This window comes from Apium graveolens, chromosome 4, assembly GCF_009905375.1.
Source record: "Apium graveolens cultivar Ventura chromosome 4, ASM990537v1, whole genome shotgun sequence".
NCBI classification, from domain to species: Eukaryota; Viridiplantae; Streptophyta; class Magnoliopsida; order Apiales; family Apiaceae; genus Apium; species Apium graveolens.
In genome coordinates this window covers 174,959,148-174,970,664 of record NC_133650.1, presented here as the reverse complement: position 1 = coordinate 174,970,664, position 11,517 = coordinate 174,959,148, and positions in this window count along the sequence as shown.

Below are 11,517 nucleotides of genomic sequence, written 5' to 3'. Positions count from 1 at the left end.
TGCTCAAAATCATTTTATGACGCTACGGGTTAAAGCCGCTGATCATCCGTGAAGTAATCCTGAACCTCGCTGGGTTCTAAATAATTCGATTGGGATCCCTAGTCATCTTTTAAGCATAATATAATAAGTGTGAAAGGGACTTGCGTCTTAGTCCAATTCACCAATCACAAGAAATCATTCTTTTATTTAAAGAGCAACTATCTTTTATAAAACTAATGCCAGGGAGAACTTTACAAGGATCTAAACAAAGGAGTTTAAATTATCAATCAAGGATTTGAGTTATGAATCTCTTATCAGGATGAATTTAACTTCTCACTAGCAGGGTTTTCAAAGATGGACATCGATGGTTTGACTACCAGGGAAGTATTGAAAAAGAATCATAACATTTATCAACAAGATAGAGATCTCAAATTTTGAGGGTTGTATATGGCATATATCTAGTGATAAAGTTTGGGTCTGATTATAAGGATATATGCAGAAGAGTTGGTAACTTGGAGGTGTGAGAGTAAATAGGGTGTTGAGCAAGATTGAAGCTGTATGTATTACTCAACAATACTAGTTTGGATAACTCAACATAGGACAAGGACTTTGAAATAATCTATGTTCCACTAGGATCCAGATTGTTTATTGGGCATATACACAAAAGGTTTTATTAGCTACAGTGAAGAAGACGTCAACAGTCCGTATGAAGTTCATTAATATGTTCAGGTATCGGAGGAATAAGGTTGGAGTCATTCGAAGCAGTTATCAGAACCAGTGTGCAGACCTCAAGGACTCCTAGTGTAGTTGGTTATATTTGGTAGATTACTTAACAGTGGTTTGAACGGGTATAATACGAAGGCCTGAGAGCGGAACTAGTCGTCTGTGAACCAGACCCTTAAACTAGACGTTAGTGACCAGACCCTTAAACTAGACGTTAGTGATCCGTGAAAGAAAACAGAGTATTATTTTTAAAAATAATGTTAAGTGGTTTTTGTACTCGAGGAGTATGAAAATAATTTAAGGCACAAAACCCTGGAGATTAGATGGCTTGAAGATATAGAAGAGTATAGTCCAAGGAGTGACATGATTTATTTTATAATCAATAACTGATTGTGTATTAAATAAATAAATGAAAATTAAATTATTTATTTATTTAATTTAACATCAACATTTGATTTTGAAAAAATAAATAAATTAATATTTGTATTTTTAATTAAATAAATAAATGAAAATCTAACTCATTTATTTAATTATTTATTTTTCAAATATTTTATTTATTTATCCTAAGCCAACTAGATTTAGTCCATGCATTCGATTTATTTTTAAAAGATTTCATTCGAATTGTTTGCAAGAAAAAGAAAACAAATGGACTTAATTTACAAATAAAAAGGAGCCAAAAACAATCAAATGGAAATTGGCAGGGTCGATAATAGTTGATATAGCTGTGCGGATTGTGCAAAAAGAAACCAAATTTGAACACAATTTGTGGTACAAACTTGGTAGATTATTTTGTTGATTGTTGTTCTATGCAGCACATGTGTAATATCCGGGATATATCGTGTAAGTATTTTTGCTAATAAATAATTAATATATGTGTTCAGTATCTGTTCTGTGAATTAATTGTTAAGTATTAAATATGTTTGGATATTTAAAAATATTATTAATTGAGTATTTTAATTTTTATATGTCCAAAATAAAATATAGATAATTGTCATATCTTCCTAATTATTTTTATGTTGATTTATGAATTTATAAGGATCATGTGAAATTTATAAAATCTTTTTCAGGGTACTTAAAATCTATTTTATAAAAATGGGAACCAACCGACGTCATCCGTTGTTACGTTTTTGGAACCCGAAACTCTTCCGGGAACTCCTTCCTAACCCAATTGTAATATTCCGAGCATATTCCATGTTTTGACTTTTTCGATCCGGCGTACGATTTATCCTGCGCGGGTCCCGGCGCAACATTTTCGATACAATATTCGTTTCGGTAAATCAATAAAACTCATATTTTCAATAAACGGGAGCTTTTTATTAAACTATCCCAATTATCACCTCGAAGTACGTGTAACCAGGCACTGAGACCAAGACCGCAGTACAAATTGTACTGATTTGGATAATTATCCCGAAAACCGATACCGTTTGGATCAGTTACTAATAAACGTACCGTTTTATATCCGGAATGATCCAACGGGATACTAATTTTCCGTAATTATAGATAGCCTTTTACCGTATTTTATTTCGTATCAAAATCATTTGCAGTCAGTTAAATATATAACTTTCCAGAGAAAAACCCTAAATTCATAAAACCTTCAGAGAATCAAACTACAATTTCAAGGTGTTATTGAAATCAGTTGGAAAAGTTGGAGTAACCAAATCGAAGATCTCAAGGAGTACTACTAGATTCTGTGTTCCATATCACTGCAGAAATCAAGGTTTATTTTCTGAAAATTTATTTATTTTCGAATTATTTTTATTAAAAATATGAATTTTTGTTCGGATGATTGTTTGTATGATTTGATGATTGCATGTTGTAGAGCTTGTTTTCCTGATGATTTTCATATGTCATACGTCTGATTTGGAGTTCAATAACATGCTCAAAAGTGGGTTTAATTCTCGAATTTCAAAATTAGGGTTTACAACCCGTATGAATGTTTTCAATTGAACTTTGGGGCTTTTTGATTTAGGGATTATTAGCTGTTGATTTATAGTGGATTATGTTCCTTATGAAATTTGCAATCGATTGGTATATAGCTCGTTAACAGAGGATGCTTGAATCGTAGGGAGTTGTCTTTTTAAGTTTTCGATGTTTCGCCGGAAACCGGCGATGTTCTTGGCCAATTTCCGGCCAAGTCTGGGGTTATTGATATGTTTTGATTGCATGAATCGATTTCTGGTTGCCTGTAGATGTTATCTGGAGCTTATGGTGGGATGAGGATGCCGGGAACGCATTCTCCGGCCATCCCCGAAGTTTTTCCGGCGACCCCTGTCAAAATTGCACTTCAGTACCTCATCTTTTGAAAACGATGAAGTTCAGTCCCTGAACTTTTCAGAGTTTTCAAAAATAGGATTCCTGTTTTAAAATTATTCAAAAATCATATTTCCTATTTATTTTTATTATAAAAATTCGATTTTAATTTCTAAAAATTCCAAAAATTATTATTTTAATTCTAAAAATTATTTTTTAATTCAAAAATAAATCTGAATTAGTTAGTTAATTAATTTCAGTTAATTTTTAATTGATTAATTGGTCAATTAATTCAGAAATTAATTAATTAATTGATTTAATTAATTATTAATTGATTTTAATTAATAATTAATTGGATTTAATTATTTAAAAATAATTTAAAAATTCCGAAAAATAGTTTTGAGCTTTAAAATATTATTTTAAAATTGTTTCCAAGCCTCAATAATTATTATTAAAATTGTTTCAAAGCCAGAATTGGCCAACCGAACCCTGTTTATTATTCCGAAATTGATCCAACGACCCGTTTTAGTTCCGAAAAATGTTTTAAAAATCATTTTAAATACCCGAAAGCCTATTTATGACCCGAGACTTCTTTATAAATGATATATCAGTGATTATGTAACGTGTTATATGTTATATGTGACTTGTTGGTTAACTGTCGGTCTATATATTCGATGTTTACTTGTTTATCGCATAACTTTCAATCCGTTAATCGGATTTGGGTGGAATGAAGGGTAGATAGAAGTATGTGTCGAATAGAATCGTATGAGTTAAATATTGATAGATGCTTATGATATGTGAGCAGAAGAGGCAAGGCGTAGGAAAGGGAAACAAATAGTCAAGGAGTAAGACAGTGGTGATTGAGAGCAAGTGCAGTGTAATAAGCTAGTACCAGGCAAGTGTTCTGAACTTTCTCGAGATATTGTAGTGATTGATATTCCTGTTTTATATTGCAAGTGCTTTGAAGCACTGAACCCTAAACCTTGATTCCAGTTATTGATCTTGAGCCGTAAACCTGATTCTTTCTAGACCATTGATTGTTGTATACCCAAATACGAACCTCAAATATACGATACTACTCCACAAATACATACAAACTAAATATTAAACATTGAACCAGATTGCTTACACATTCAAACCATTGTATCTTATGCTTTGAAAGACCAAATCCTTAGAACCCTGAAATGTTGATTCCTTTGTTATCCAATTCTTTCATTACCTAACAGCCAAGCTTTGGAAATGCCATATTGATCTTTATACAGATAGAAATCATTTTCATTATTGAACGTCCAATGTTGTTAATGATATTGTTTATTACTGCTTATTCTGTTATTATGGTAGAATTGGATTGTTTTTTTAAAAAAAATTGTGGACCAGATTCGTGGTCAGACCATATAATGGTCAAGTTAGGCCAATGTGTGCCTTGGATCCAGTAGTTAGAGCAGTGCTGTGTGCTTTGCTCGGGGTTAATGCGTGACTGATTGTGGCGCCCTCCAAACTCGGGTCAGAAGTTTGGGGTCCACACACACACCTTAATTATAACCTGCTTATAACAATAATAAAGATAATAATAATATATGCAGTGACCCTACTTACCAACCACCACGGACCGCAATAGGTTAAAGTATGCACACAAGCCAAACACACTAATATATTACAAACCGTTCAAATCCCAACTATTCAAACTCAAACTGAGTATTAAACATCATTACAAACTTTTACAAATTTAACTTATCCCAAAAGAAGCCTACTTGCTCAGCTTTCTCAACCTGAACCCCTAGCTCTCGCGCTGGACTGGGGATTATCTTTACCAACTGGTTCCTTTTTAACTGGAAAGAATATAAACAACATCGCACAAATGAGCTAAATAGCTCAGCAAGTCACAATGACAAAACTGAGAATAATGATCATCAGGTGAATATGATTATGATATCAAGTGAACAATGGATTAGGATTTAGAATTGGATATTATACTTTTAATTTAAAAACCAAGGTTAGGCTGCTGATCAGTCATGCACTAACCCCGAGCAAGGCACACATCATTGCTCTAACTACTGGATCCAAGGCACACATTGGCCTAACTTGACCATTATATGGTCTGACCACGAATCTGGTCCACAATTTTATAAAAACAATCCAATTCTAACATAATAACAGAATATGCAATAATAAGCAATAACCAAAATCATTAACAACAATAAATGTTTAACAATGAAAGGGTTTCAATCCTTGTAAGGATCAATAAGGCAATTTAAAAGCTTGGATGCTGGGTAATGAAAGAATTGAATAACAAAGGAATCAATATTTCAGGGTTTCAAAGATTTAGGCTTTCAAAGCATAGAATACAATGATTGAATATACGAGTAATTCAGTTCAGTGTTTGGGATTTTGTTTGCATGTATTTGTGGAGTAGTATCGTATACTTGAGATTTGTGTTTAGGTATACAACAATCAATGGTCTAGAAGAATAAGGTTTATGGCTCAAGAACAATAACTGAAATCAGGATTTAGGTTTATGTACTTCAAAGCACTTGCAATATCACAGGATTATCAAGTACTACAATATCTCGAGAAAGTTTAGAACACTTGCCTGGTATTAGGTTACTACACTGCACTCGCTTCCAATCACAACCGTTTTACTCCTCAACTACCTGTTTCCCTTTCCTACGTCTTGCCTCTTCTACTCACATATCATAAGTATCGATCAATAATTTACTCATAGAATTCTATTCAACACATACTTCTATCTACCCTTCGTTTTACCCAAATCCGATTAACGGATTGAAAGTTATGCAATAATCAAGTAAACACCGAATATAAAGACCGTTAGTCAATTAACAAGTCACATATAGTACATAATACATCACGTAATCAATGATATATTATTTATACAGAAATCTCGGGTCATAAATAGGCTTTTTGGTATTTAAAATGATTTTTAAAACATTTTTTGGAATTAAAACGGGTCGTTGGATCAATTTCGGAATAATAAACAGGGTTCGGTTGGCCAATTCTGGCTCCGAAACAATTTTAGAATAATTATCGAGCCATGAAAATAATTTAGAATAATATTTTAAAGCTCGAAACTATTTTTCAGAATTTTTAAATCATTTTTAAATAATAAAATCTAATTAAATAATTAATTAAAATCAATTAATAATTAATTAAATCAATTAATCAATTAATTTTCGAATTAATTGACCAATTAATCAATTATAAATTAACTGAAAATAATTAACTAATTAATTTAGATTTAATTGTGAATTAAAAATAATTTTCGGAATTAAAATAATAATTTTTAGAATTTTCAGAATTTAAAAATGAATTTTTAAAATAAAAATAAATAGGAAATATGATTTTTAAACATTTTATAAACAGGAATCATAATTTGCAAAGTCTGGAAACTACAGGGACCAAACTGCATCGTTTTCAAAAGTTGGGGTACTAAATTGTAATTTTCCAGCTCTTCGCCGGAAAACAGTCGGGTTCGCCGGAGAACACGTTCCCGGCGTCCTCACCCCACCAACACCTCCAGATCACATCTACACAACATCAGGAACTAGAGCTGGCCAAATGTGCGGGTTTGAACCGCACATTCGGGACCGGTTCGTACGGAAACCGTAAAAAATTCGGACCGTACCGGGCCGGTTCAAACCCGCCAAACTCGCTAAATTACATGAACCGAATACGAATTGTAAAATCATGAACCCGGAACCGCACGAGCCCGCATGAGCCCGCACGAGCCAAGCCCGCACGAGCCGCACGAGCCACTCAACTCGCACAGCCCGCACGAGCCCGTACGGCCCGCACGCAACTGTGCTCACGCGCCAGCACTTCTCCTCCCTCCCTGCTGCTTCTGCCGTGCCTGTTGTGACTGTCTGTAACGTTAACCTGCAGTCTGCAGACTCCAGTTAACGTTAACCTGCAAGTTAACAGGTTTCACCTCCAACGGTAACTTTTATCTCCTTATAAATATATACATATAAACAGCAATTTATTCACAATTTCTTCGAACTCAATTTCTGGTTCTCTCTCTCAATCTCAATTTATCCGACGTCCAACTTCTTTCTCCGACCTCCAACTTCTGTTTCTCCGACTTCTTATAATAACCCATTCGCAATTTTCAATTCAACAACAAAGAGGGAGCATTTATAAATTATAAGTTATAACAGGGATACTTCTTATAATTCTATTCACGTTTATAACAGAAAATGGAACAGGGAAGAGGGAGCATTTCTTCTCAAGGTTCAACCCCGTCCGCTTCGATGCTCCCGCCTCGACCCGGATCGACGTTTAATACCGAAGAAGGTATGTTATTTTCCGTGTTTTTGATGTTTGATTTTCCAAAAAACTATGAACTTGAGGATTTGAGGTTGAGGTTTGAGGATGAGGACGGAGTTGTTGTTGTTGGTGTTTGAGGATGAGGACGGATTTCTGTGTTATATATATATAATATATTGTTTATTCATTTTGTAAAATATTTTTTTTAATTGATGGTTGTAAATTGTAATTTCGTTTTCTATTCGTTTTTATTCGTTTAATTCATGATTGTAATTTTTTTAATTGGTTATTGTAATTTTATTAATAGATTATAATATTTTTATTCGTTTTTAATTTTATTCGTTTTTTAATTTCTGTAGGTGCTACGAGTTTGAGACAATCATCGCACGTGTGGACATATTTTTCGAAAGAAGCTATGCCGGATAATCCGAATAGATTTAAAGTACATTGTTTGATTTGTGTACAAAATGGTAGACCACAGCCACCATTTAGTTATGCTCGAGGGACCGGCACGGGAACACTAAGCCGACATTTGGAGAATATTCACTCTATTAGGAAGGTAATTAAGTATCTACGTTTGGCGGGTAAATATAGGTCTAGGTACAAGAAATTGTGTAAAGAAAATGGACTAAGGCCAAAAAATGGGGTATCGATTGTCCTACAAGATGGAGTTCGACATATAAATTACTTGTTGAAGCAATTAAATATAAACCTATTATTACCATCTTATATAACGATGATCCAATTCACCAATACGAAGGAGGAATTATTACCGAGGAAGATTGGGAATTAGCATCTACTGTACGTGACATACTTTATTGTTTTGCGCATGCTACTAAAGTTTTTTCTTATGTTTATGAACCAAATGTACACCATTGTATCATTGAATGTGTTAGTATTGTTACTACTTTAAAGGAATACGAAGAAAATGATAATTTTAGTGATATTATTAAGGATATGAAAATTAAATGGATCGAATACTTTACCGAATTTCCGTATATTTATGGTATTGCATGTCTTCTTGATCCCGGTGTTAGGAAGGAAGGTTTAGAAAATATGTTAGAACATTATTATGCTGTGTTAGGAGTTTCATATAATCATGTTTTATATGTAACTAATTGTTTAAATTTGTTGTTTCGTCTTATAGATATGTATGCTCCAAAAACTCAAAGTACTATACCACCAAAGAGTAGTAATACTTCTAGTAGGTTTAGTAGTACCATTTCATCTATACTAACCAAAAAACAAAAATGTAGAATTTCCCAGTCATCTACCGTACCTTCTTCTGCCACTAGTATGGTTCACGAATTTTTTTCATATAGTTATGAGTTAAATGATGATTTTGATATACTAACATGGTGGAAGAATCATGAGTTACAATTTCCGGTTTTAGCAAAAATTGCAAAGGATATTTTAGTTGTCCCAGCTTCTACAATTGCGTCCGAGTCCGCTTTTAGTGCAGGCAGAAGAGTGTTAGATGAGAAGAGATCCAGTCTTGCGCCAGACGTTGTAAAAATTTTAGTTTGCAAAAAAGATTGGGATCAAGCCGATAAAAGACAACAAGGAAGAAAAGAAGACTCCGACGATGACGACGAGCCATGGATGACAATGGATACTTCATCCGAATCGGGAACCTCAACTAGCGAACAACTTTAGAACAAATATTTAATGTAATTTTTTTTTAAGTTTTAATATCATTTGATTTGTAATTTTTTAATGTTTGATACGGTTTGTTCCGTTTTTTAGAGAGAGAGGAGTCCTCTCACATCATTTGTATTTTTTTTAAATTAATAAAATTTATAAGAGGTACCGTCCTCTTTTTAACCAAAAATTTAAAATAATAAAATTAATTGATTACAACTATAATATTTTGAATAAATTATGTGACATAATAGAAAATAATGTTACATTTTGTTATTTATTTTTTATTAATTGATTACTAATTTCGAGTTATTATTGCTCGAGTTTTCAGGAATTATTGTTGTCAGGATCTCAATTATGCAGCCCGCACACGGCTCGCCCAGCCCGCACACACGGCTCGCCCAACTCACGAATTCAACTCGCACAGCCCGCACACACGGCTCGCCCGCGAATTTGTTCGGTTCGTTCGGTTCGGTTACGAGTCCTGTTTTAACGGTTCAAACCCGGCCCGAGCCTGGTTCGTAATTCAGCGGTCCGGTTCAGTGTTTAATTACCGAGTGTTCAACCCGTGTGCGGCCCGGCCCGGCACGCACGGACCGCACACTTGGCCAGCACTATCAGGAACACAACCATACAATCAATTCATCCTAACAATCCCTGAGTTGTCCAGAATTTGGTCGTGAAGTTTTCCAGTTTCCGGCGAACATCGGAAAACTTGAAAACACAACTCCCTTATCTACAGACCTCGTTGGTTCATGAAACTTATACGACTAGATTGCAAATTTCACAGAGAACACAACCCACTATAACACAACATCAATCTATCACAGAATAAGAAACCCCCAAATTTCAATTAAGAACATTCATACGGGTTATAAACCCTAATTTTGAAATTCGAAAATTAAACTCAAATTTGAACATGTTATTGAACTCCAAATCAGACGTATGACATATGAAAATCATCAGGAAAACAAGCTCTACAACATGCAATCATCAAATCATATAAACAATCATCCGAACAAAAATTCATATTTTTAATAAAATAAATTCGAAAATAAATAAATTTTTAGAAAAATAACGTTGATTTCTGCAGTGAAACAAAGCTCAGAATCTGATAGAACACCTCAAATCCTTCGTTTTGGTTACTCAAGCTTTGAAAACAGAGATCGGTAACGCCTTCGTTTTGCTGTTTGATTCTTAGAACAGTTTTAGGAAATTAGGGCTTTTCTCTGAAAATTATATAATTAACTATCTGCAAATGATTTTGATACGAAATAAAATACGGTAAAAGGCTATTTATAATTACGGAAAATTTGTATCCCGTTGGATCATTTCGGATATAAAACGGTACGTTTATTTGTAAAAACTGATCCAAACGGTATTGGTTTTCGGGATAATTATCCAAATCAATACAATTTGTACTACGGTCTTGGTCTCAGCGCCTGGTTACACGTATTACGAAGTGATAATTGGGATAGTTTAATAAAAAGCTCCCGTTTATCGAAAATACGGGTTTTATTGATTTACCGAAATGAATATTGTATCGAAAATGTTGTGCCGGGACCCGCGCAGGACAAACCGTAAGCCGGATCGAAAAAGTCGAAACATGGAATATGCTCGGAATATTAAAATTAGGTTAGGAAGGAGTTCTCGAAAGATTTTCGGATTCCAAAAACGTAACAACGGTTGACGTCGGTTGGTTCCCGTTTTTATAAAATAGATTTTAATTACCCGGAAAAAGATTTTAGAAATTTCATATGATTCTTATAAATCCATAAACCAACATAAAAATAATTAGAAAGATATGACAATTATCTATATTTTATTTTGGACATATAAAAATTAAAATACTCAATTAATATTATTTTTGAATATTCAAGTACAGATAACACTTAACAATTAGCTCACAGAATAGGTACTGAACACACATAATAATTATATAATAGCAAAAATAATTACACGATATATCCCGGATATTACATCCTTCCCCCCTTAAAAGGATTCTATCCTCAGAATCTCTAAGAAAACAAATGAGGGTACTTTACTCTCATATCACTTTCTAACTCCCAGGTTGACTCTTCAACCTTTGGGTTTTTCACAATACTCCTACTAACTTTACAACTTTATTTCTCAATACTTTCTCTCTTTCCTCTAGAATCTCTATCGGACTCTCTACATATGATAAATCTGCTTGAAGTTCTATTGGCTCATATTCTATTACATGCCTGGAGTCTGGATTAAATTTCTTAAGCATTGATATATGAAAAACATTGTGAATGTGCTCCATGTGCGGAGGTAACGCCAATTCGTAAGCTACTTTGCCAACACGCTTTAGGATCTCAAAAGGTCCGACATATCTTGGGCTTAGCTTCCCTTTCTTTCCAAACCTCGTTAGTCCTTTCCATGGTGATACTTTCAGTAATACCAAGCTTCCTTCTTCAAATTCCATGTCTTTCCTTGACTGGTCTGCATATTTCCTCTGACGATCTTGAGCGGCTGTTAATCTTTTCTGGATAATTTCAACAACTTCCTTTGTCTGTTGCACCAATTCAGGTCCGAGTATTTTGCGTTCTCCTACTTTGTCCCAATATACTGGAGATCTATATTTGCGTCCATAAAGGGCTTCATAAGGTGGCATCCCAA